This window comes from Monodelphis domestica, chromosome 7, assembly GCF_027887165.1.
Source record: "Monodelphis domestica isolate mMonDom1 chromosome 7, mMonDom1.pri, whole genome shotgun sequence".
Lineage (NCBI taxonomy): Eukaryota > Metazoa > Chordata > Mammalia > Didelphimorphia > Didelphidae > Monodelphis > Monodelphis domestica.
In genome coordinates this window covers 180,551,911-180,576,340 of record NC_077233.1, presented here as the reverse complement: position 1 = coordinate 180,576,340, position 24,430 = coordinate 180,551,911, and positions in this window count along the sequence as shown.

Below are 24,430 nucleotides of genomic sequence, written 5' to 3'. Positions count from 1 at the left end.
ATTTCGAGTGATAATATATGTATAACATATATAAATGAATTGCTTGTCAACTCTGGAGGGGAAAGGAGAGAGAGACAACATGAATCATGTAGCTTTGGAAAACTTATGTCTTAATTTGTTATTGGAATAAAATAAAGATATAAATTTAGAGGCTAAAAAAAAAACCCAAATATCGATCATCACAACAACCCTGGGAGGTGTTATTTTTAAACCCCTTTTACAGATGAAGAAACTGAGGCAAACAGTGGTTAAGTGTTTGGGATCACATAGCTAACACCTGATATGTCCCTGTGACAATCTCATGAAGTTTTCTGTCACTCCACCTAATATTGTCCTTTCTTCATCTAATTGATTCCCTTAAGCAGGACATAAAGCTAGGTGGTCCAGTAGATAGAGTGATAGCATTGGAGTCTGAAAGACCCAAGTTCAAATCTGGCCTCTGACACTTACTAGCTGTGGGACCCTGCACAAGTTACTTAAATCTTTGCCTCAATTTTTTCATCTGTACAGTGATCTGGAGAAGGAAACAGCAAACCATCCCAGTATCTTTGCCAAGAAAACTCCAAATGAGGTCATGAAGTATTGTGCAGGACTGAAACAAATGAACAAAAACAAAGCAGAATATCACTGTACACATGGGCAAGGGTTGAGTCTTGGGGATGGGGAATGAGTAGGAGGGAGAGGACTAGGGCAAAATGTCATAGTTTTTTCCCTTCTGAAATCCCTTAGATAATGACTCTAGTGATTTCTAGAATGAAATTTTGCCCAGAGCAGTTTTGCAGCAATTAAATACTGTCATGTGAAGGCCCACTTCTCCTTGACTTGCCCCAATGCAACAATGCTGTCTCCATGGGAACAAGTGGGCGACATCTTGGAGGGGGGGGGTGGACTGGAAGAGCATACGCCAGAATGGAATGAGAAATATTCACAGAAGATGCTGCAATTGATAGCATTTTGCCAGAACCGTGTTATTTACCTTCTGCTAGAAGAATGCTCCCTACCTGACCAGCAATGCATTATTTTCATTGTTATTCTGGAGGGGAGGCCTGGCCATAGCAAAGTGACACTGATATGATTGCCTCTGGATTCCATGGTGCTCTCCACTGTGCTCAGAGCCAAAACATTTGCATCCCTGCACCCTTGATTAAAAAGTTGGCACCAAAACAGAAGTGGACTCCATCAATTTGTTTTCAAGTCACTGAACGGGGAGATTAGCCAAAGAATGAGCAGAATACAGAGAAGCCAGAGGCAGAGCCTGAGCGCAGCAGCCCAGGCCTCACTTAAGAACCCAAGCCATTCTGACCTTTCACTGCAAATAACTGGAAGAGAAAATGAAAGTTTAATGATGCTGGCTGACTTGTTACAGTGATTGCAATAAATTTCCAGCAAATTGCAGACTGCGGCATGGCACAGGTAAGCTTCTTTCTCAGGGACAAGAAATGAATATTTTGTAAAGGACAAAAAAAGCAGGGGGGGGACCCAGAAGCAGAGGAGGAATGTGACAGCTCCCTCTGGCTCTGAGAGAGAAGAAGGAAGATTAGAACAGAGGAGAAGGGCTGCAAGTGTAATAGCTGTGGTTCTGATGAATCTGGACATATATCCATCCATCCATCCATCCATCCATCCATCCATACATCCATACATACATACATACATACATACATACATACATATATCCACACATTCATGCATATACATATACATTTTTTCTTTAAATCCAGGATAAAGTCAATAAGTATGTCTGTATATAAGTGACAACGTGTGTCTATAGGGCTGCTAGGAGGCACAGTGGATTAAGTGTCAGACCTGAAGTCATAAAGTCTTGAATTCAAATTGAACATCAGACACTAGCTGGATGACCCTAGGCAAGTCATTTAATACTGTTTGCCTCAATTTCTTCATTTATAAAATGAGCTGGAAAAGAAAATGACAAAACACATCAATATTTTTGCCAAGAAAACCCCAAATGAGGTCATGAAGAGTCAGACACAACTAAAATGATTGAAAAGCAAAAAGGTGTCTATATGTGTATATATTTATATGTATCTATATAATATATATTTCATGCATGTGTGTATGTTTTCTGTCTGAGCAATTCTCTGGGCTTTTATCCTCACCTACAAGATTTAGGAATTGGCCAATGCCCTCCCCTTGAGACAGAGCACTGCAAAGGTATAGAAGTATGGGATTTATGGAAAGACTCTATCTCTCATCTTCCCCAACTTCTTTCTTTAGCAGGTGAAGAAAATAAAGTCTAGAGAAGTGAAAGAAGTGACTGGTCCAAAGTCACATAGGTAGGTAGTCATAGGACCATGAATCTAGAATGAACTCATCCAAATCCTTTTTAAGATGGGGAAAATGAGACCAAAGAAGGTTCCATGACTTGACCAAGCTCACCCAGGTAATAAATGTCAGAGGCTGGATTTAAAATCAGGTCCTCTGACTTGAGATCCAGTTATTAAACTGTTTATTATTTCTAGAGTAAAGATAGAAAGGGGTGAGCAATTGGAGGTGGAGACACATAGCAGAAAGATAAAAAACAGAATGGTCAGATAAATGGGAACAATTTGATGTACTGAATTTTCTCCAACCAGCATGACTCCAAAGTATCATTATACAAAAGGCAAAGATTTCCAACTACCTCTTCTTGCACGAGTCTTTGACATTCTGTTTTGTTCTATGTCCTTGTGTCTCTGATATCTTCATTTTTATCCTGTTATCTTCTATTCATTTTCACCCTGACCATCTTCCACTCACCCTCCAAACTAAACCACCAAAGTCCAAGTCTTGGAGGATATAAACCATTCAATTCCATGTTCCCAAATGTCTTCATCTACATATTGGTCATTTTCTGCCCTGAAACTATGTGTAACTTCTTCCAACCCTTTTCTACTTCCTGCTCTGAGAATTAGAAATAGATCATCTATATAAATTTATATATACATTTATACAAATAGATCAATGGGCCATTGCCTTCCCCAGCCGCCACTCCCCTAATTGTGTTTTCACCCCCATAAATTCAATAAAGGTAAGAACTGTCTTACTTTTTTATATGTATTCCTGACACAGCATGATACTTGGCATAATACATGCATGATAAATGCTTTTAATTCATTCGTTCATTTGCTCATTCATTCATTCACCTATCCTGTCTCTGTCCAAGCCAATGCTCTATGAACACCCTGAAGTATTTCTGAGTCCAGATTCGATCTAATCCAATCTAATAAGCACCCAGTATGTGCAAAGCACAGTGTTAGATGCCATGATAAAAAAGACAAAACAAAACAAAATGGTCCCTGCCCTCAAGGAAAATTAAATAGGCAAGTGAATAGATAAAGCTAATTATTTGAGAAAGACGAAAAGACTAATGAAAAAGATAAGAAAAAACTGATCATAGAAGTGTTACATGAGCTGAACCTTTGAAAGAAGCCTGATATTCAAAAAGGAGAAGAGAGAAAAGTGCATTCCAAGCATGGAGAACAATAGCCTGGGCAAAGGTGCTGAGACTGGAGACTGGAATGTCAAGTTGTCAAGTCGGGCTAGAACATTTCATTGTATATAATAGGAGGCTAAGGAGAGAGGATGTAAGAAGATATGGATTATCTTTTATAGAAACTGGATTTGAAATGCCTAGAGATATTAGTAGACCTTTGGTGTTAAGGAACTGGAGGTCAAGAAAGAGTAGCACTAGATACACAGTTATATGGAAGTCTTGGGTGCTGATGAGAGATTTATGAAGAGAAGAGAAAAGAACACAAGACAGAAACATTCATCATTAGGGGGAAAGACTGGGATGGTGGCCCAGTAAAGGACACTAAGGAGTGCTCAGTCATGTAGGAATAGAAAAGGGAGAGTGTAAGGAGAAAAAAATAAAAGACACTGCAGCCCAATGAGCTTCGAAGATACCTGTTGAATAATAGTACTCAGAAAAAAATGTGCCAACTGTGTATGGAAGGCATTTGCCAAATAGTCACCTTTGGGGGGACACGAGGTAGAAATGAATGCAAGCTTGCATGCTGTGTATTAAGAGGTTAGTGTTGGGTTTTTGTGTGTGTGTGTGTGTGTGTGTGTGTGTGTTTTATTTTCAGATGCATCCTGCTAACTATCTAAAACTAAGACTGTCTAGTCTCCAATCCCACTCTCTACCCACTAACCAAGTCTCCCTCAATAGGGGAATAAGCATCTATATAGCACTCACTAAATGCCAGATAGACACTGTGCTAAGAGCTTTACAAATATTATCCCATTCACCCCTGATAACAACACTTCAATATAGGAGCCATTATCATCCCCGTTTTACAGTTGAGAAAACTGAAGAAAGCAGAGATGAAAGGTTTTGCCCAGGATCACACAGACAGTAAGTGTCTGAGGCTGGATTTTGGTCTTCCTGGCTCCACAACCAGCAATCTATCCAGTACATCACTGAGATGCCTGGCTGCTGCCATAGTTACCCTGAGAAACATTAATTGTAAATTTACTTCTGAGAAAGACCTCACAGATCATAGCATCATAGATTTGGTGCTTTCTGAAAGGAATCTTGAGACCATCTAATCCAACCCTCTCATTTTACAGGTCAGGAAACTGAGGTCCGGGGAAGTTCAATCACTTGCTCATGGACACCAAGGTATTAAATTCAGATTTGAACCCACATCCTCTAACCCCAAGTTCAATGCTCTTCACACTAACTGCTCATGTTTTCCCAATTTCAGACAGTTACTGGCATTCTAACCTCTCGGTAGTTAGTGTACAGTTTTTATTAAACAGTTTACAGTAAATAATCCCTTCTCAAATTATTGCTTTTAGGATGTGCACTAATGCAAATTTAATACCACTTGGTTGGAAATCACTGGAACAGCAAGGTTGCTGAGTGCCTGCTATATAGTAAAGATGACCTAGTTTGTTGTGCTGGGCCTTGGGCAATAAATCTCCTATGACCTTATCTAATGATTTTTTCCCCCTTAGTTCAAAAACATCATCATAGCTTGTGGTCAGGAGGTGATTAAATGTGTTCCTTAACAGCTCTCAACAGATGATATTATTTATGTCTCATTATTCTCCCCCTATCACTGATCTGGGTAATAAAGAGTCTGGCTCACAGCTATTAGCTTTGGTTAATCTGTCATGATGGGCTCCATCCTCCATTAGAAGGATTATGCTGAATTGTGGTTATCATCAGAGATGCATTTGCAACTGAGGCTTCTCACCCTAATCTTCCCTCACTACCCTTCTCTTCTGGGCCCAGACTTCACTAAAAACCTCAGCATAGTACTTCTTTGTAGGGAGTCAGTTGGTAGGGAGAAAGTTGCCAATTAACCATGACCTTGGAAATCTATTTTTCAAGCTAAACTTGTTGAGAGCAGGCATTCTATCCTCTGACTTCTGGGAGTTTCTGAATTTGAAGGGAAGAAAATTAAATCTTTATTTTAACTAACCTCTAACTAAAACTTAGAATTCCTTTCCGTTATGAATGCAGGAAACAAACCATTATTCTGAGAAGAGTCCCATAGAATTCACCAAAATACTGAAAGGGCCCAGTGAAACGAAAAAAAAGGGCAAGAACTCCCTTGATCTAGTCCAGTCTCTTACATTTTCCAAATGAGGAAACTGAGGTAAAGTAACTTTCATGAGTTCACTATTTTACTATAAATAGAAATGCAAGGATTTGAACCAGGGCCCTTTGCCTTCAAATTCCATGCTCTTGCCATTATACCATTTTGCAATTGTACATGTTCATTTGTTTATTGATTCTCTCCTGGAATCTCATAGTTATGCAATCTGATTGGCATATTAGCAAGGATAGTACAAAAAGGCTAAGGGAACTAACAATGGGTAGAAGAACTACCTATGTATGGGCTCTTCCCCAACTTCTCTACAAACTTCCTCTAACCTAAATTCTTCACTTTCCTTTACCTCCTTTTCTACCTCTAAGTTCTCACTGCCCCTATCCCCAACTCCTCATTTTTCCCACCAATAACCCCTACATCCTCTCATCCATATGACTTTATTCACCCTCATTTCTCACCTTCCCTAATACCTAGCTCCTTGCCCCTTTCCTTAATTCCTTATCTCCCTATCCTCCCATTCCTTTCTACTTCACTTGTCAGTTTACACCCAGTTTCTCTTCTACACCCCCCAAACAAAAGGCTATTTTGCTAAAATTCCTAAACTTCTTGGATGCTCAATAAGAGTTGTTGCCTAGGTTACAGGAGGCATCTGATTCCTCCCATCTCACTGGTATAGTTCATCCACCATGGCAGATCATAATACAGTCAGCCCTTCTCATCTAATGTGGTTCTTGACCATGTCCTTCCATAACTATCCACAAAAAAAAAAATCTAGGCAATGTCCTGGAAGTGCCCCTCTGAGTCAGAATTTCCTGCATTAGTGTGCCTCTAGGGCTAGCCATCTGTCCTCCCTTGTGCTGGCTATAAGACTGACCCATCTCCATTTCTGATGATACTTATCCTTAATGAAGTCTTTAATATCACTTGCAATAGACCTCAAAAGTACATGATGGCAAATACTATAAAGTAGTTCATCTGAAAAAACTCTGGTAATTATAATGGACCACAAACTTATCCTATGTAAACCATGTGGAAAAGAAAGCTAATTCAATCTTGGGCTACATACAGAACGCCAAAGCATTCAAGAATATAGGGTCTTGCTGCACTCTGGTCTATTCAAACTGTATTGGGGAGACTGTGCTTTGATCTGGGAGCCACATTTTAGGAAGACTATTAATAGACTGAAGATTGCCAAAAGACAGACAGACAAGATGGCAAAGGGCTTCAATTTCATTCCATGCATGAGTAGGTTGAAGGATCATGAGATCATAGATTTAAAGCTGGAAGGGACCTCAGAGACTAAATAGAATGTTTAGCCTGGAGAAGACTTGAGGGGAACATGATAACTGTCTGGAAGTATTTGAAGAGCTTTCACATGGAAGAAAGATTAGACTTGCTCTGTTTGGTACCCAAGGGCAGAACTAGGAACACTGGGTAGAAGTCATAAAGATGCAAATTTCCATTTCGTAAAAGGGAAAATTTCCTAACAAGTAGGAGAATGAGGTTCCTCATAAGGCAGCAAACTCCCTCTTATTGGAGGTCTTCAGGTAAAGGTCAGATAACTACCTGAGTGTGAGTATGTTATGGTGAGGCTTTTCATTTAGGTACGAGGGGTGCTAAATGATCTCTGACTCTTCTAACTTTGGAATTCTGTGATTCTGCAACTCACTTCATCTGTACATATTGGGATGGCATGATACAAATAGACCACTTACCCAAAATAAGAAAACATGGACATGCACACCATTAGACCAAAATCTGCATGACTCTGCTGCCTGAATTGGGTAGAAACCCTGAGCTTTTCTTTTTTTTTTTTAAATATCTCTTTCTCAGATCTGGGCTCTCTTTTATTTTTTTAATTTTTTGCCTTTTATGATCTGATTGCTTCTGAGTGTTTGAAGGACAAGAATTCAGAAGGACAGGTGTTAGGGGCTGGCTTAATGCCAACATTAACATAAGTTTATTTTTATTTTGTCTAAACATTTTTTTTTTATTTTAAACCCTAAACTATCTTAGAATCAATACTGTTCCAAAGGAAAAGAGCAATAAGGGCTAGACAATGGGGGTTAATTGACTTGCCCAGGGTCACAAAGCTAGGAAGTGTCCAAAGACAGATTTGAACCCAGGACCTCCCATTTATGGGCTTGGCTCTCAATCTACTGAGCTACCCAGCTGCCCTGAGAGCACTGTGTTCTCTATCTTGGGTGCTGATTGGCTCAGTGACTGTAGCATTGGTCTGCTCTCCTGCTACTTCGTGGATTTTCACCTATCGCAGTCTCTGAAATGTAATTCCTGCGAAAGGAGAAGGCTTTCAATCCACTGAGCCACCGAGTTGCCCTATGATGCAATTTTTAATAAACATTTTCTGACATTTTGCAATCCACATTCTATCCCACTCTCCTACTTCTTCCTCCTTCCCAAAACAACAGGTAAAATGGCACAGGTTATATATATGCAATTATATGATACATATTTCCATTTCATCATGTATGAAAGACACATATTGTTTAAAGAAAAAATCAAGGAGGAAATAAAGTGAAGAATGTATGCTTCAATCCACAAAAGCCCACATGAGTATAAGCTTGATTTGCAAATGAAATGAGACATTCATAAGTCATTGAACAATTAACTAAGCAAAGTTTATTTTGTCCTAATATAGGGTGTCCCTAAAGTATTAGTGCAGTTTAAAACTATAATAACTTAATATTAAGTTTAATTAAAATTAATTGATATATCAATTGATGTTAAGTAATTAATATTACATTTATTAAGGATAATTGAACTCAGACAGGAGGAAAGACATTTGCCCTGGAGTACCTCTCTAAAGGTAAAAGCAGACTCAGTGCTTTCTGATGGATATAGTCTCTCTTTTCTGGGGAAAAAAAAAATTCTGCTCTGTCAATACTCAGGACCTGATTCTCTCTGTCCCCGTAATTCTCCTATTCACATTCATACACATTAAGTGTGTCAAAACAATGTCAAATACCTCAAAGGAAAATAAAATTCCATCTATCATCCAACTATTTCCCAATATCCAGATATTTTCCCATTATCCAGCTATTTGGCATCAGATACCTGACCTTCCTGTTCCTCACAACTCTCATCTTTCTACCTCTGCCTGTGTTGTTGAACCTATGGCACATATGCCAGAAGAGGCTGCTCCCCTCCCACTCTCCCCACACTTTTTCTCACATGACCTGACTCTGTCCAGCAACCCAGTGGAAGCACTTCCTCCCTCCCCTATCTGGAGTAAGGGGGTGACTCATAGGCAAAATGAGGGTTGCAATTTGGGCACTCAGTATCTAAAAGGTTCACCATCACTGTCCTATGCACAGACTACTTCCCATGTCCAGAGAGTATTTCTTCTCAAAATCCCTTGTTTCCTTTACATCTCAGGTGAAGGACCACCTTCAGTATGAAGACTTCCCTCATTCCCACCCATCCCTGGTTGCTAGTGTATTTTCTACTCACCAAATCACCTTACAATACATATGTGAAATCTCCCTACAGAAAGGCTGGGACCATTTCTTTATTCCTAAAGCATCTACCACAGTGCCTGACACATAGTAGGCATTTAGTCAATGTCTGTTAGTTATTTCATTAACTGATTGATGTAGCCCGACTAGTCCCAGTCATCTGGATAATGGGACAGTTGTCCTTGTTTCCTTCCAACACACACACATACACACACACACACACACACACACACACGCACATTTAACTTGAGTGTGCTGTGATTGTATAAAACTGAAAGACTAGCTACTCAAAAGCCTGTCTGTAATGCCCTCTGCTCCTAGGATCAAGTAAAAACCTTTATCTTTGTATCTTCCATGTCTCAGAGCCAGAACTCTCTTTGTAATGTTATTATAAAATCTCTACAAGTTCATTTTTCATGTTAACACTGATAGACCCAACAGAGAAATAGCTTCTTGCCCTTCAAGGGCACTGCAGAGGAATGGGTGGTACATTACCAGCCACTTGTCTCCCATGTCTGGACTGTAAAGAGAAAAGACAGAAGACTTGGTTTTAAAGGTGATTTGGGAGGGACAGGTAGGTGCTGGCATCTACCCAGCTGAAGAACTATAGAAGACCCCCTTCAGTGGGAAATAGTGGAACTGGTCTGTAAGTCAGGAGTTTCAAGGTATAATTATATCTCTTCGATTAACTGTGTGATCCCAGACATGTCACTGTCATATAAGAGTGGATTGAAGGACATGGAGATGTTTAATCTGAAGGAGAGAGGATTAAAGGATGACAAACAAGCATTTAAAGAGTTCTTGTGTGGAAGACAAATTAGACTTGGAGTTTGTTTGTTTTTTAGCCCACAGAGCAATATAGTAATGATAACATTAATCAATATTTACACCACACTTTAAAGTTTTTTAACACATAGACATTATCCTATTGATCCAACATGAGGAGAAATGGGTAAAAGTTGCAAAAGGAAAGATGTAGGTTTAATAGTAAATGTGCTTAACTTTCTAACAATCAGAACTATCCAGAAATCCTGGGTTCAAATGTGGCCTCAGACATGGACAAGAAGTGTAACATTGGACAAGTCATTTAACCTCTACCTGACTCTGTTTCCTCTTCTGTAAAATGGGGATAATAATAGTACCTATCTCACAGGCCTGTCATAGGCTCAAATGAGATATTTGTCAAGTTGGAAAAATTTTCCTTCCTATCATGTCATCTGCCAAGTCCTATAGATTCCAGCTTTGTAATATCACATCCATCATTTCCGCTCCTTTCCTATTGTTGCCCTCCCCTCCCCCTTGACCTTGCCCATATAGGGCCTGGAATATCATCATAGCCTCCCAAAATGTTTTCTTGACTCTACTATTTAGCCTCAACCCTTCAATCCATTCTGCTGGTCACTTCCAGATCAACCTCATCTTATTCAATGATACTATTCATGGCACTCTGCTCAAAAAACCTTTCAAGGCCCCTTATTATCTATTGAATAAAGCTCAGATTTCTTTGAATGGGCTTCAATGCCTCCCACAATTTAGTGTCACCTTACCCTTTTAGTTTTATTTCATATTTTTCCTTTCATAAAACTAGGCTGTTTTTCTATCCCTACAATATACCCAATAGCTACTGTCTGCCTTTGCACAAACTAATTTCCATGACTAGGATATCCTTCTTCTCCATCTTCACCTGTTAGATTTCTACCTACCCATTAGAGTCCATATGAATTGGCACTTCATCCACGAAGCCAACCTTTTTTAAGTTCCTCCTATCTGTAGTTACTTTTTCCTTTAGACTTCATATGATATTCTGCTTTGAAAAATCTCTTATTGTCTTCTCTTTTTTTTATCATTGTTATCTATGTGAGTCACATTCCCCTTCTAGACCATAAACTCTATGTAGACAGAGATAATTTATTATCTAAATTTTGAATTTTTCCCATTTTCTAGTCCAATGCCTTGCACACTCTAGATGTTCAACAATGTCATGTGTTCTCAAGAATATACTTCTATTCATAAAACCTTTGAAATTTTTATTAATATCTTTTGTTTTTATATCACCTTTATTTCTAGTATATCTCATTTCCTCCAGTTCTTAGTGCTTCTGCCTAGATTTTCCCTGATTGTTATGTCAATGGTAATATCTCAAGTATAGTTGTATCTGGTTTTATAGCCTCTGCACTGAACAGGGGCACAAGATCTGAAAGTGTCAGTGGTCTGGATGCTAAGTAGAAAAAAGTTCCTGACATTTCTTTAAGCCCACAGTGCCAACATAACAAAGAAAAAGAAAAAAATAGGTGAGCAAAACTAACCAACATATCAACTGAGTCTGATGGTATAAAATAATAACAATAAAAATAATAGCTAACATTTACATAGTGCTTTAAGGTTGACATATGCTTTCCATATATATTTCATTCGATTCGATTATAACACCCCTGTAAGTACATGAAATTTACATACCCAAAGTCCTCTACATTTACAAAATGGAGAATTTCTCATCTTTTTCATTAATATCTATGCCTCTTGCAATTGTGAGTTTTGAGAATAAAGGCATAGAAGACATTCATGAGAAAAGGTGTTCAACTAAATGTTTCAAATATAGAGAGAGAGACAGCCCTAGAGTTGTCCTATTAGCCACAAAATTTAAGATAAAAAATTCTCCTCCTCCCTTTTCAGTTTCCTTTTGTATATTGTCTTCCCCTCTTAGATTGTAAACTCCTTGACAACAGAAGTTGCCTTTGTTTGTATTTGTATTTGAATCTCCAGCATTTAACAAAGTGTCTGACATATAGAAAGCAACTAGGAAATGTTTATTGACTAAGATTGACTAAAACATCTAGAAAAAAGTCTCCAGCACATTAAGTTTGATAGACTGTCTATGGACAGTTTTAGAAGATCATAAATAAGCCAAAAGAAGGTTATGATCAACCCTCATGGAGGGACTTTCCACAACAATGAGGTCATAGATCTCATGCCCACATTCTGAGTTTCACAATTTCTAAGACTTCCCCTGACCTAAGTGTCCCAGAACCTAGTGACCATTCAAAGGAGTTCATGAATTTCTATAAAATGCACACACATACTCAACACATTAGGAAACAGTCAAAAATGATCTGTGTATGTATGTGGGTGTTGGACAGGAAAGAAAGATAGAATAGTAAGTAAACAGTAAAGGGCAGAAAAAAGAGAGCAGGGGTGGATTAAAAAAATGGAAGAGGAGGAAAGGGAAGAATGGGGATAAGTAATGTAGGGATCTGAGAGTGGAAACAAGATGATAGTGAGTGGTGTGAAGTCAAGAAGGGAATGAGAATTTATGACCAACCAAGACATAAAGAACATTAAAAGATATAAAATGGATAATTTAAACTATGTTAAATTAAAAGGAGGTGCACAAACAAAACAAATGCAACCAAGATTAGAAGGGAAACAAAAAACTAGGAAAAGAATTTATAACAAATATCTCTGACAAATATATCATTTCTCAAATATATAGAGAACTGTCAAATTTACAAAATGCATGTCATTCCCCAATTAACAAATGGTCAAGGGATATGAACAGGAAGTTATTAGATGAAGAAATTAAAACTATCTATAGTCACATAAAAAAAATTCTCCAAATCATTCTATTTATTAGAGAAATATAAATTAAAGCAACTCTAAAGTACCCCCTCACACCTATCAGATCAGCTAATGTGACAAAAAAAAAAAGGAAAATAATAAATGTTGGAGGACAGTAATATACTGTTAGTGGAGCTGTGAATTCATACAACCATTCTGAAGAACAATTTGGAACCATGCCCAAAGGGTCATAAGACTGTGTATACCTTAATAATCCAGCAATATCTCTGCTGTGTCTATATCACAAAGACTTCAAAGAAAGGATAAAAGGATCTATGTATTCAAAAATATTTATTGCAGCTCTTTTTGTAGTGTCAAAGAACTGGAAACTAAAGGGACTTATGATGAAAAATGCTATCCAGGGCCATAAAAGGAACTGATGGATTATCAATGAAGATCAAAGCATACCATTTTTCACTTTATTTCCTTCCTGAGTATTTTCTTATATGTGTGATATATGTTTACTTTCACAATATGATGAATATAAAAATATGTTTTCCTTCATAGCACATGTATATTCTATACCATATTGCTTGGTGCCTCAGAGAAAAGAGTAAGGAGTGAGGGAAAGAAAGAATTTGAATCACAAAATGTCATAAAACAAATAGTAGGCTATTAGAAATATATATATAATGATGTCTTTTAGAGGAAAAAAAGAAGGGAATTAGGGATAGAGGAAAATAGAAGGAATTAGCAAGTTTGTTGTGAAAAAAGGAACCTAGGGGAGTTATGGTGGCCTGGACTAAGCTGGTAATTATGCCAGTATAATCTGTCTTCCCTGTTCAGATCACATTTGTAGTTATCTGTAGCATACTTCATTTGTAGTATTGTTCTGGGAACATTTTAGGAAGGCCATGGATATGCTAGAAAGTATTCAGAGGAGAGCCGCTCATGCCACAAGAAGCTTGGCTGAAGGAACTAAGGTAAGTTTAATTGAAGCAAAGGAGATTTAAGGAGAACATGAAATCTACCTTCAAGCATTTAAAGGGCTCTTCTATGGAAGAGAATGTGACCTGTTTCTGCTTAGATGGAAAGGGCTAAACCAATGAGTGTGAGCAGGTGTTAGAAAGGGGCAAGGTTCTGGCCTGACAAACAATTAGAACTAATTTCCTAAAAAATGTCCTAAAATTGTTGTTTAGTCATTTTAAGTCATGTTCAATTCTTCATGACCCTATTTGGGGGTTTCTTGGCAAAGATAATGGAGTAGTTTGCCATTTCCTTCTCCAGCTCATTTTACAGATGAAGAAACTATAGCAAACAAGATTAAGTGAGTTGCTCCAGGACCACCTAGCTAATAAGTGTCTGAGGTAAGATTTGAACTCATGAAGATGAGTCTTCCTGATTCCAAGCCCAGCACTGTATCTACTATATCAACTAGCTGTCCAATTAGAGCTATCCAACATGGAATCATCTGCTTTGGGAGGTTAGAACATAAGATCCTTGCAAGTAGTGGTTGTTTCATTCACCAATGCCTATATATAGTAGGTGTCTAATATTTGCTGCTTGATTAATTGAGAGTGGCTTCTAGCTAGAGGTCTTCAAGGAAAGGCTCTTTGGATTACTAGTTCTCCAAGAGGTTGTGAGGGGGTTCCTCTTCAGGCAAAGGATCTAATTTCCCTTCTGACTTTGGGATCCTACAATTATGTCATCTCTCCTCAGTCCAGCAACCTTTGTGAGTGGGATACAATGGGGATTGGGATCTTCATTTTACATATGAGGATGATGACATATGAGGTTCAGAAAGGTTTAATAACTTGCTTAGTAAAGTGTCCTCTGAAAGAGTCTGCTTTTCTCAGTTTATAATGATGAAAGGGAGAGGGAAGCATCTATTTACTTTTCTTGGTAGTGAAAACACTTTTGGCACATCTATTACACATTCAAGCATATCTATTATGTTCAATCCATTATTTCCCATCACTCCATTTTAATATGTTAGCTAAATTTAGGGGCCTTGTGGGTATAAAGACATGGTAAAAACCTATTCCCATCCAGCATCTACAAACCCAAGAGGTTTAGATACCATTATCTGCAGGCTAGGACTGAGGCAACAGAATTCATCTCACCCAGAGTTCCCCTATGGAGGATTTTAGCATCAATACAAAGCTTGTTCAAAATCTGGGCAATGTCACTGAGTATGTACTTCTGTTGCCAGCCAACAGCTCCCTTCCATCTGGACCAAGATTTGGGGATATTTAACTATTGTGCGAAGCCAAACCAAGGCAATTGTGAAGAAAAAAGTTAATCTTGCTAAAATCCGCTGCATCCTGTCACTACCTCCACTCAAAAACCTTCAGCAGTAAATCCATATTGCTGAGTAGGGCAAATCTAAATGTGTTGCTTGGCCTCTAATCTGATCCAAACCTGCCTTCCCAGACTTGTCCCTGCCCCCTTCCCTCTATTCAGACCGTTCTACACATTTCTCCACATTTAGGCTAACAAATTTCTAGCTGGAAGAGACCTTAAAGACTATTGAGTCTTAGCTCCCTCATTTTATGGATGAGGACCAAGCAGGCCTTTAGAAATGACATTATTTGCCCAAAGTCCCATAGTTGGTAAGCACTGAACCCAGGTGTTCACGGTTCCAGGTCTTGTGCTCTATCCATCTTACCATTTATACTCCTGCCTCTGGATATCAACAGCCATCCAGCCTCTTCTCTGCCTAGCTGCATCCCTGACATTCTTCAAAGCCCAGACTTCCTCTGTGAAGCCTTCTGAGACTGGGCATTCATAGTTCTTTCTCGCTCCTCTGTACTCTTAAAGTAATGTCATTTGGCATGCATGCGTGGTTACTGTATACCGTTCAAGTTTGTGTGTCCTGTCTTCCCAGCCAAACTGCAAGCTGTGGAAAGCAGGAATTCTGTCTCAGACTTCCTTGTATTCCCCACATGGTACTGTGTTTTGCATGTGTTTGTTACAGCAGGTGTTTAACGGCATCCTAGAATCACCATATTTAAGTCTAGAAGGGATTTGTTGTTGTTTAGCTATTTTCGTTTATGTCTGACTCTTGAAGACCCCTTTTAGGGTTTTCTCCTTCTCCAGCTCATTTTACAAATAAGAAAACTAAAGCAAACAGGATTAAGTGATTTGCCAAAGGTCGCACAGCTAGTAAATGTCGATGGGCAGATTTGAACTCAGATCTTCTTGTCTCCAGGCTAGATCTCCTATCCACTGATCCACCCAGCTGCCCCTTTAGAAAATACATTCTCTAAACCTCTCATTTTGCAGGTAAGTAAATTAGAATCTAAAGAGGTTAAGTCAATTCCCCAAGATCACACAAGTTATAAGTGACAGCAGACCCATGACTCCGAGTAATGTCCATTGACTTCACTCACAATGTGTTGTCACTAGAGTACCAAGCTGACTCTGTAAATATTTCTTGAATGCACCAACAACCAACAGTACAGGACTGCCAAAGTGGTTTGCCATTTTGTAACTTAGGAAGCCCTACAAGTCAGGGCTTCCTTGGACAAAGGTTGCCAATTCAATTTCATTCAGTAAGAACCTACTATAGGCAAAGTAGTAGACTTGTTAGATTGCATTTTTTCAAGGACATCACCTTGCCTGATCGCTTTTCTTATAAATTATGTTCTAAGGGGCCTTCCAAACTGGGGGGCTTTTTTCTTTAACTTTTGAAATAAGCTTGCACAGTGCCGATAAATAGGAATCAGGCAGACTAATTAATAATTACAGAAATCTGTCATTCAGGAAGCATTTAACAAATTTTCATTAATAAAGATTTCCCTTATTAATGAAAAAATATTTACCCAGCTTCTATCTTGTATAAAACATGGTTACAATAATAACAATGCCTCTTTCTATAAGACTTTAAGGTTTACAAACCTGTAATAGTGCAACCATTCTTATTCCCATTTTGTAAATGAGAAAAGTGAGACTCCTAGAGGTTGTGTCTTGCTAATACTAAGTATTGAAAGTAAGATTCTAACTTGGGTTCCCTGACTTCAAACTTTCCATTCTGTCCTTGGCTGCTGTCCTCTGAAGGAACTTACAAATTAATTGAGAGTAAGACTTGCATACATGAAAAGATCATTTAAAATAGCTAGTATTTCCACAGCACTTTGCAAGGCCCTTTACATGTTATCTCATTTCTTTTTTCTAGAGTTAGGTGCTATAATTATCCCCATTCTATAGATGAGGAAATTGAGACTATGTGATTTACCCATGATCACGCAACTAGTATGTTTCTGAGGCAGGGTTTGTACTCAGGTCATCATAATTCAAAAGCCAAACCTCTATACAATGGACCATGTAGCTGCCTATGTATAATTCAATATAGAGAATTAATGTGGCATAATGGATAGAGAGCCTGCCCTGGAGTCAGGGAAAAGTGGGTTCATTTCACACCTCTGTCACATGCTAGCTGCATGACTTTGGGCAAATCTTTTCATCTTTACCAACTCTTTAATTTGCAGAACTGTTCCTGATCTGCATTGGCAGAGGAAGTTTGCTCTTCAGGGAATCTACTAGACCATTAGAGAACCTTTTCTACCACTAAGGAACCATTTATGCAATTGGGGAACCAACAATAGACTATTTTTATTATAGCTGAAGTTGCAAATAGATGGTCCAGTTTCATAGAAGTTCAGGAGAAAGAAATATATTTCCTCTGGTTGGAGTGACCAAGGCACAAGGAAAGGAAAACCCGAGCTATGCCTTAAAGAATGGATAGGAATTGTTCATATAGAATGCAAACAAAGGGTCTTTATAGCTCAGCAGCCACATAGACAAAGACATGGGATGTATAACCATCATGACAAGTAATAATAATTGAATGGTGTTAGTGTGGCATAGTAAAAAGAGTGTCAGAGAAATTGATTTCAAGTTTCAACATTGCCACTGTGTGACCTTGGGCAAGTTATTTAACCTCTCTGAGCCTCAAACATTGATCTATAAAATGATGGAGTTGGACCAGATGGCTTGTTGACTCTTCCCCAGCTCTAAATCTATAATTCTATATATAGGAGAAGATGAAGTTGATTAATCTCATTGCTTCATGCTGGGAAGTAAGAAGAAATAAGATGAGATAGGATAGGGTTAGAATAAAGAGGGCTTTAAACTCCAGGTAGAAACATTTAGAGTTAATGCACTGAAGAAAGTCGGGAGTTTTGATTACATATCTATTCTAAAGATAATAATTTATTTTCTGAGAAAGATGCTATAACTTAACAATCATTCTCAAGACCCTGATTAAACATGAGTTCCCACTGTGAAATACGTATACAACTCAAACACTTCATAACTTCAAAGGTTCGTGTTTTCTTGGAGTAGAAAATCCCTCCATTGACACAAATTTCAACCTTTCTTGTCTTAGTATGTAGTCTTCAACCTTCTAATCCAATCGTCAACTTTCTGATAACTGATCTCTTGGAATTTAGCTAACCAAGTCTTTGGGCAAGACATATATAATCCTTAATAGACCTGTTCCTTCCAGTCTGGGTGAGACCTGCTAGAACACATCCACTGAGATTGACCTTGAAAACCAAGAGTAACCTCTCCACCATGATGAAGCATCAGAGGAAGTCTAGTAGAGGACTTTGACTCTACTAGGAACTTAACTGTTTGTTGAATGAATTCATAGATAAAATGACTCACGGTCACTCAAAAAAGAGGTGAGCCTAACAATCCATATGGGACAAAACAAATGGATGAAAAATATCTACCATTCAGTCTCTGACACACAGTTGAATGAGTAATTCATTGAATGACTCCATTAGTAAACATGCATATCTGTACAGCAGATAGACGACAATAAACAGAACCGAAAACTGTCTAGAAGAAAAAAAGTGGGCTGGACGTGAGAAGCTTCTCACCACCTTAAATAATCCTAAACTGCCACTTTTTGTGCCCCAGGACAAAGTCCGTCATTTTAATATCATTTTTTTCCCAGTGACGCTGTATGGTTATAAATACAGGATACTCTCTTGGGAATTAAAAAAGATTAACAGTAATGGAAAGAACAATGAAAAGATATAAATGGCCACAAGTAAGTAGCAAAATACTTTCAAAAATAATCTTTGTTCAAGAAGTGGATATTAACCATGATATATATAATGAAAAGAGGAAAAAGACTGGTGATATAGTAGAAGAAAGAGATAGCAAATAGACTGTCAGCATATCACATTGGTACAGAGGAAGAAGAAGACCTCTAGCGCAGTGATTAAATCCTCTATGCAGGACTTACAATAAATCACACAGAAATCATACAAGGTATGAGGATATAATAAGTCTGATATGTACTGATGGAGAGGAATACCTCTACTTCATTGAGCTATTGAAGTATCAAGTTTACTACATTCTGATTCATTTAAATTGTATTACCTATTTTGGGCAGCTATGGCAGCTCTGTTATCCAGCATATTGTATTAGCCTGGGACTCCCACTGCCTGACCATATTTTATTTTGTTGGGGAGGAGACAGAGGCAGAAGAACTATCTAAAACTTGTGATCCCATTAGTGCTCTCTACTCTACTCTCTCTACCAGTGTAGATCAACAACTCAACTATTATTGATATATAAATTTCAAGCTATTTGTGACATTAGAAGTCATCTAACTCAAACTATTAATTTTATAAATAAGAATGCAGAGGTTCAAAAAAGTCACACAGGTAGCAATTAGAGAATTACCTAAGATACAGAAGCTAACTAGTTTGCCCTTGCTCCCACAGCTAGTGTTTTCTATAAGATTGGAACATGGGCATGGGCTTTCTTGATTCCAAAGCAAAGTCTCTAGGTACCCCAATAGGCTAACCCTTTTCTTCCTCTCCATATTTGTTTTCTAATTTACTTTGAAGATTTTCAGTTGTGAAGAGAACACCCCATTCCAACCAAGAGTTAAATTCAAGACCTAGGACTTTCCAAACTGCAGTCATCAGTCAGGAAGTTAAGTGCTACAGGTCCTTGGATGCCTTGAGAAATGCTTTGAATAGCTAAAGGCACCCTGGCTGCCTTGTCTTTGCTTTGTGCATGCTGTCCTAGTTCTGATGCTCATCAGCACATTTCTGCTGAACAGACTAAAATGATGAGAGGGCTTATTTCCCACCACATTTCTGCTGATCAAAGCCTTCAACCGATAAACTGACTTGGCTTCTGATCCACAGCTGCCCTTCCAACCCCCAAAGCCGCTGAGCTGCACTCCTATTTCCCCTCAAGTGTTCTTCAAAGCCCTCTTAGGAAGAGAAGGAGAAGTTCAGGCAGAGTCCTCTGAGAGGTGAGGGCATTGGTTTGTTTTATGAGGATCCACACCCCCCCACCCCGTCCCTTTTATGTAACCAATGTGTCACTGAAAATCCTGTATCTGTCCTGCATTTGTAACTGAAATCATATTTTCCCTTTGCCTTTCATAATTTCAGACCTGAAATAGATAAATAAATTATAGATAGACACAGAAACATAGAAAGAGACACATACATGCATACATATATACAAATAGATAGATACAGAAACAGGAATATAGAGACAGTCAGAAAAATAAATAGATACAGAGACAGATAGAGATATATAGACAAGCATCCAGACAGATAGATAAAAACTGATATACAGAGACAGAAAGATACAGAGACAGACAAGTAAGTAGATAGAGACAGACAGACAGACAGACAGACAGACAGACAGACAGACAGACAGATAGATAGATAGATAGATAGATAGATAGATAGATAGATAGATAGATAGAAACTGATATACAGAGACCGAAAGATACATTAATATAGATACAAACTGACAGATACTGAGATAGATAGAAAGAGAGAGACAGGCAGAGTGAGATAAAACAAATAAATAGCTACAAACTGAGAGGGGGGAGGGAGGGGAAGACAGAGAGAGAGAGAGAGAGAGAGAGAGAGAGAGAGAGAGAGAGAGAGAAAATTAATGTGTCAGGCATTATGTTAAATATGGGAGATACAAATATGAGCAAGCAAGAGAGTCTCTACCGGCAAGAAGCTTATATTCTAATGGGCAAGCTAGAAGGGTTAAGGAGGACCAGAGTTCCAGGGGCAGATTCTGAATTTCTGATGGGGAAATAGTCAAGGATGACAGCCAGAGAGCTAGCACATGGTTTGGAGGTGGCCACAAATGGAAGCAGAGACCTGGATAAGGACAAAAGCTCATCTGACAGAGCCCAGGGTGGGCCTAAATGTTATCCAAGTTTTCTGTGGAGAAGTAGTAATGATGTCTGGAGAGTATGCAACACAGTGGAGAGATGACTGGGAAGTGGATTGAATGTGAGTGTTCAGTTGGCATCAACTCCTACAAATTATTTTCTTTTAAAAATCCTTGTCTTCCATCTTAGAATCACCTAAGGCAGAAGAGCAGTAAGGACTAGGCAATGGGGATTAAGTGACTCACACAGGGTCACACAACTAGGAAGTGTCAGAGGTCATATTTGAACCCAAGACCTCTTATCTCTAGGCCTGGCTCTTTATTCACTGAGCCACCTAGCTGTCCCCTAGCTCTTAATACTTTTGCCTGATGTGTCCACATTGCCCCTATGATTCCCAAGACTCCCTTGTAAAGTAGCTGTCCTCATTCTACTATTTCATAGATTTCTATTTTCTTTCTTCCCAGTAATTTTCTCCACCAACAGAGGTTGCAAATTTCCATGACTTAATAGATGGTCTTTGAGAGATGCTGTGGTTGAAAGATTCATTCCCCTGTGATGCTTCTTCAATGTAGTTAGTTATCTGTAAATATGCCTTTAAATTACTCTAAAACTCTGAAGCAGCCAGGTGCCATAGTCGATAAAGCACGGGAGTTGGGAAGACTTGAGTTCAAATCCAGTGTCAGATAATGTGTGCCCTTAAGCACATCATTTAGCCTCTGTTTTTTCTCATCTATGAAATGGGAATAATATCATCTACCTCCTAGGATTGTTGTGAAAATCAAATGAGATAATATTTATAAAAGTGCCCAGTGCATAATGGGTACTATATAAACGTTAGCTCTTATTATTAAATATTATCAAGGATGTTGCTCTTTAAAGTAACCCTCTCCAAAAGAAGTTTGAAAAGACTTATATGAATTGACTGAAAAAATGAAGCAAGCATGAGGAAAAAATACACATAGTGACTACAACAATGTAGGTAGAAACACTGATAACAATAGAATACTGAATGCTTTGAAATGTCCTGACCAAACTTAGCCCCAAAGAAGACCTAAGAGAAGTCAGTTCCCTGTCTTCTTTATAGAGGTGAGAGACTAAGAATGTGGGACAGTGCATTTAGTGTCAGATCTTTTGGATATGTTGTTTAATTGGGGGTGGGGAGCTTTTTTTCTACTTTCCTATTCTGTTATAAAGGGTACATCTTTGAGATAGGTTGAGAAATGTAAGTGATGTAAATATGAAATATGATGAGAAACGTAAGTGATGTAAAAACAAGATAGCAATGCAAATTTGTTTTTTAAAATTAAGTATTTTCTAAATCCTTTGGAAATGCCTTTAAACTATGCCTTATTCATCTCTGAATTTCGAATGGAAGCTAGTAAGAAAAACAAACATATTAAGTAAATACCATGCACTGAGGACCATGCTCCATGCTAGAGGGAGAGACCAATTAGTTAATCCTTACCTTCAAGGAGCTAGCAGTCTGGTAGGGTGATAACATGGAAAACCAGAAGGCATGTCGAGTACCAAAAAGGCCAAGTACCAAATGAATTTTTCCCATAAGGAGTAAAGCAAATTGAATTAATTCATTCCAGCCAACTAAAAATCCCAGATTTTATAAGGTATTATATGCATTAATGAAGCTGTATTTTACTAAATAAACATTATTAATACCTAGGCATAAACAAAAAAAATAGATTAAAGAAAGTAATTTTAACTTAACGTTACCTGTACTGAAAGGAGTTCATGGCTTAAGGAGATAAAGGAGAGGAGAAATGGTAGTGTCTGGAAAAGGCATTTCCTTCCATAATATCTGAAGGCAACTGCCCTTCTGGAGTTCTTTCCCTTTCTCTTTTCTGTCCCTTATCACACCGGAACCCTGCTTGAGTTTCACTAGGTGTAAGCGTCACAAGAAACCTGTGCAATGATATTTGTTTAAATCTGTGTTTCAAAATTCCTCTAAAGTGGGAAATGATCTGGTCATTTAAGAAATGTATAATTCTGCTAGTTAAAGCTTTATCAGAATGATATTTTTCAACAAAGTGTTGCACTTCCACCCATTTTGCACAAATTTCCTTGATTAATGAAGTGTGAACATCCTTCTTTGCCTCCTCCTCGAGTGAAGAAAACTGCCCAGCCACTAGCTGTTGATGCTTTCTTTGAAGTTCCTGCAACTCCTCAGTGTTGAGCTCTTTTTTATGTTCCTGAACTAACACATACGTGATCCTCTGTTTCAACTGGAATGGGTATATGCTTCCCAAGACTGCAACGCCAATGAGTTCTAGCAAGCATGTTGAGTGCCAAACAAGTGTCCAATACCACAGCCATTTTTTTTTCATCAAAATGTGTCAAATACCAAATTCAACAAGTTCCAAAATCACTCAAGTACCAAGTTTTGCCTGTATTTGTAAAGTGCCTGGCATACAGGAAGTACTTAGTAAATGTTTTTTTTTCCCTCACTTCCTACTTGCAAAACCAAATGTTATATGAAGTCTTATAGGAAAAGTAGTTGAACTACACTTTAAAGGACTGAGAGAAATTCAGTGATGGAGGAAAAGGTGGACGGCATTTCAGACATAGGCAACAATATGAGTAAAAGCATGAAAGAGCAAAAGCTGAATTCACTATATGTTTGAATGGAGTGTGGTAGCCAAGGCAAAGCTCACTTTTATGTCTTCGTTTCTCTTTCATATAGATTCAAAAATGTTATATTAATTTTAAAAAATAATTGTATTTAAATTAATGTGATGACTAAATGATTTATCCATGATCGTGCAGTTCATTATTGGCAGAACTGAAATTAGAGTTTAGGTTCCCTAATTTTTAATCATTTCTCCTCCTTCTCTTTTCTCCTTCCTCTCTCAGTTCCTTTACTTTCTTTCTTCACTTTCTCTCTTTCCTCCCCATTTTTTCCTCCTATTTCCTTCTCTCTCCCTCTGCTCTCTTCCCCCTTTTCTCCCACTCTTTTCTCTCCATTTCCTCCTAATCTTTCTTCCCTTTCCTTTCTTCATCTCCCTCTCTCCCTAGTCTACCTTTCTTTTCTTATCTTCCCTGATATTCCCATCTCCTCTTCTTTCTCTTCTCCTGTCCACTTCCTTCTATTTCATTGCCTACCCTTTAAATTTTATAAAGCCAGATATTCAGTAAATAAACTATCATGGGAAATGTCCTTTTAGGACAGCTTGATCAGTGATACCTCAAACACCAATCCTGAAACTCTCTCTGTGCCCTTGGAATTTCTGTTATAAGAGAGCTGGATGCAATCCAGAGAGGCCCCAAACCTACCACTAATTAGGGATTAGAAACTATGAGAGATTTTTCTCAGTTATGCAGCTTTTTCATGATGGAACTAAAATTGAATTGACCTCATTGTTAATACCCATAAGGCTTATAATAGACAGTTCAAGTCAATTAAATAAATATTTATTAGACATTTAATAAACATTTATTATACGATTATAGAAAGGAACTTTTTTTGGCTCAGTCCTTAGAATTCATTCAAATTGGAAACTCCTTCTGCCAAAGTAGATTTGCAACTATTCTGCCCCTTCCAATATAAAAATGTTACCTGGGGAATTGAGAAATTAAATGACTTGTCCAAAGTCACACAGTCAATATGCCTTAAAAAGAGAACTATAACAATAATAATTAGCACTTAC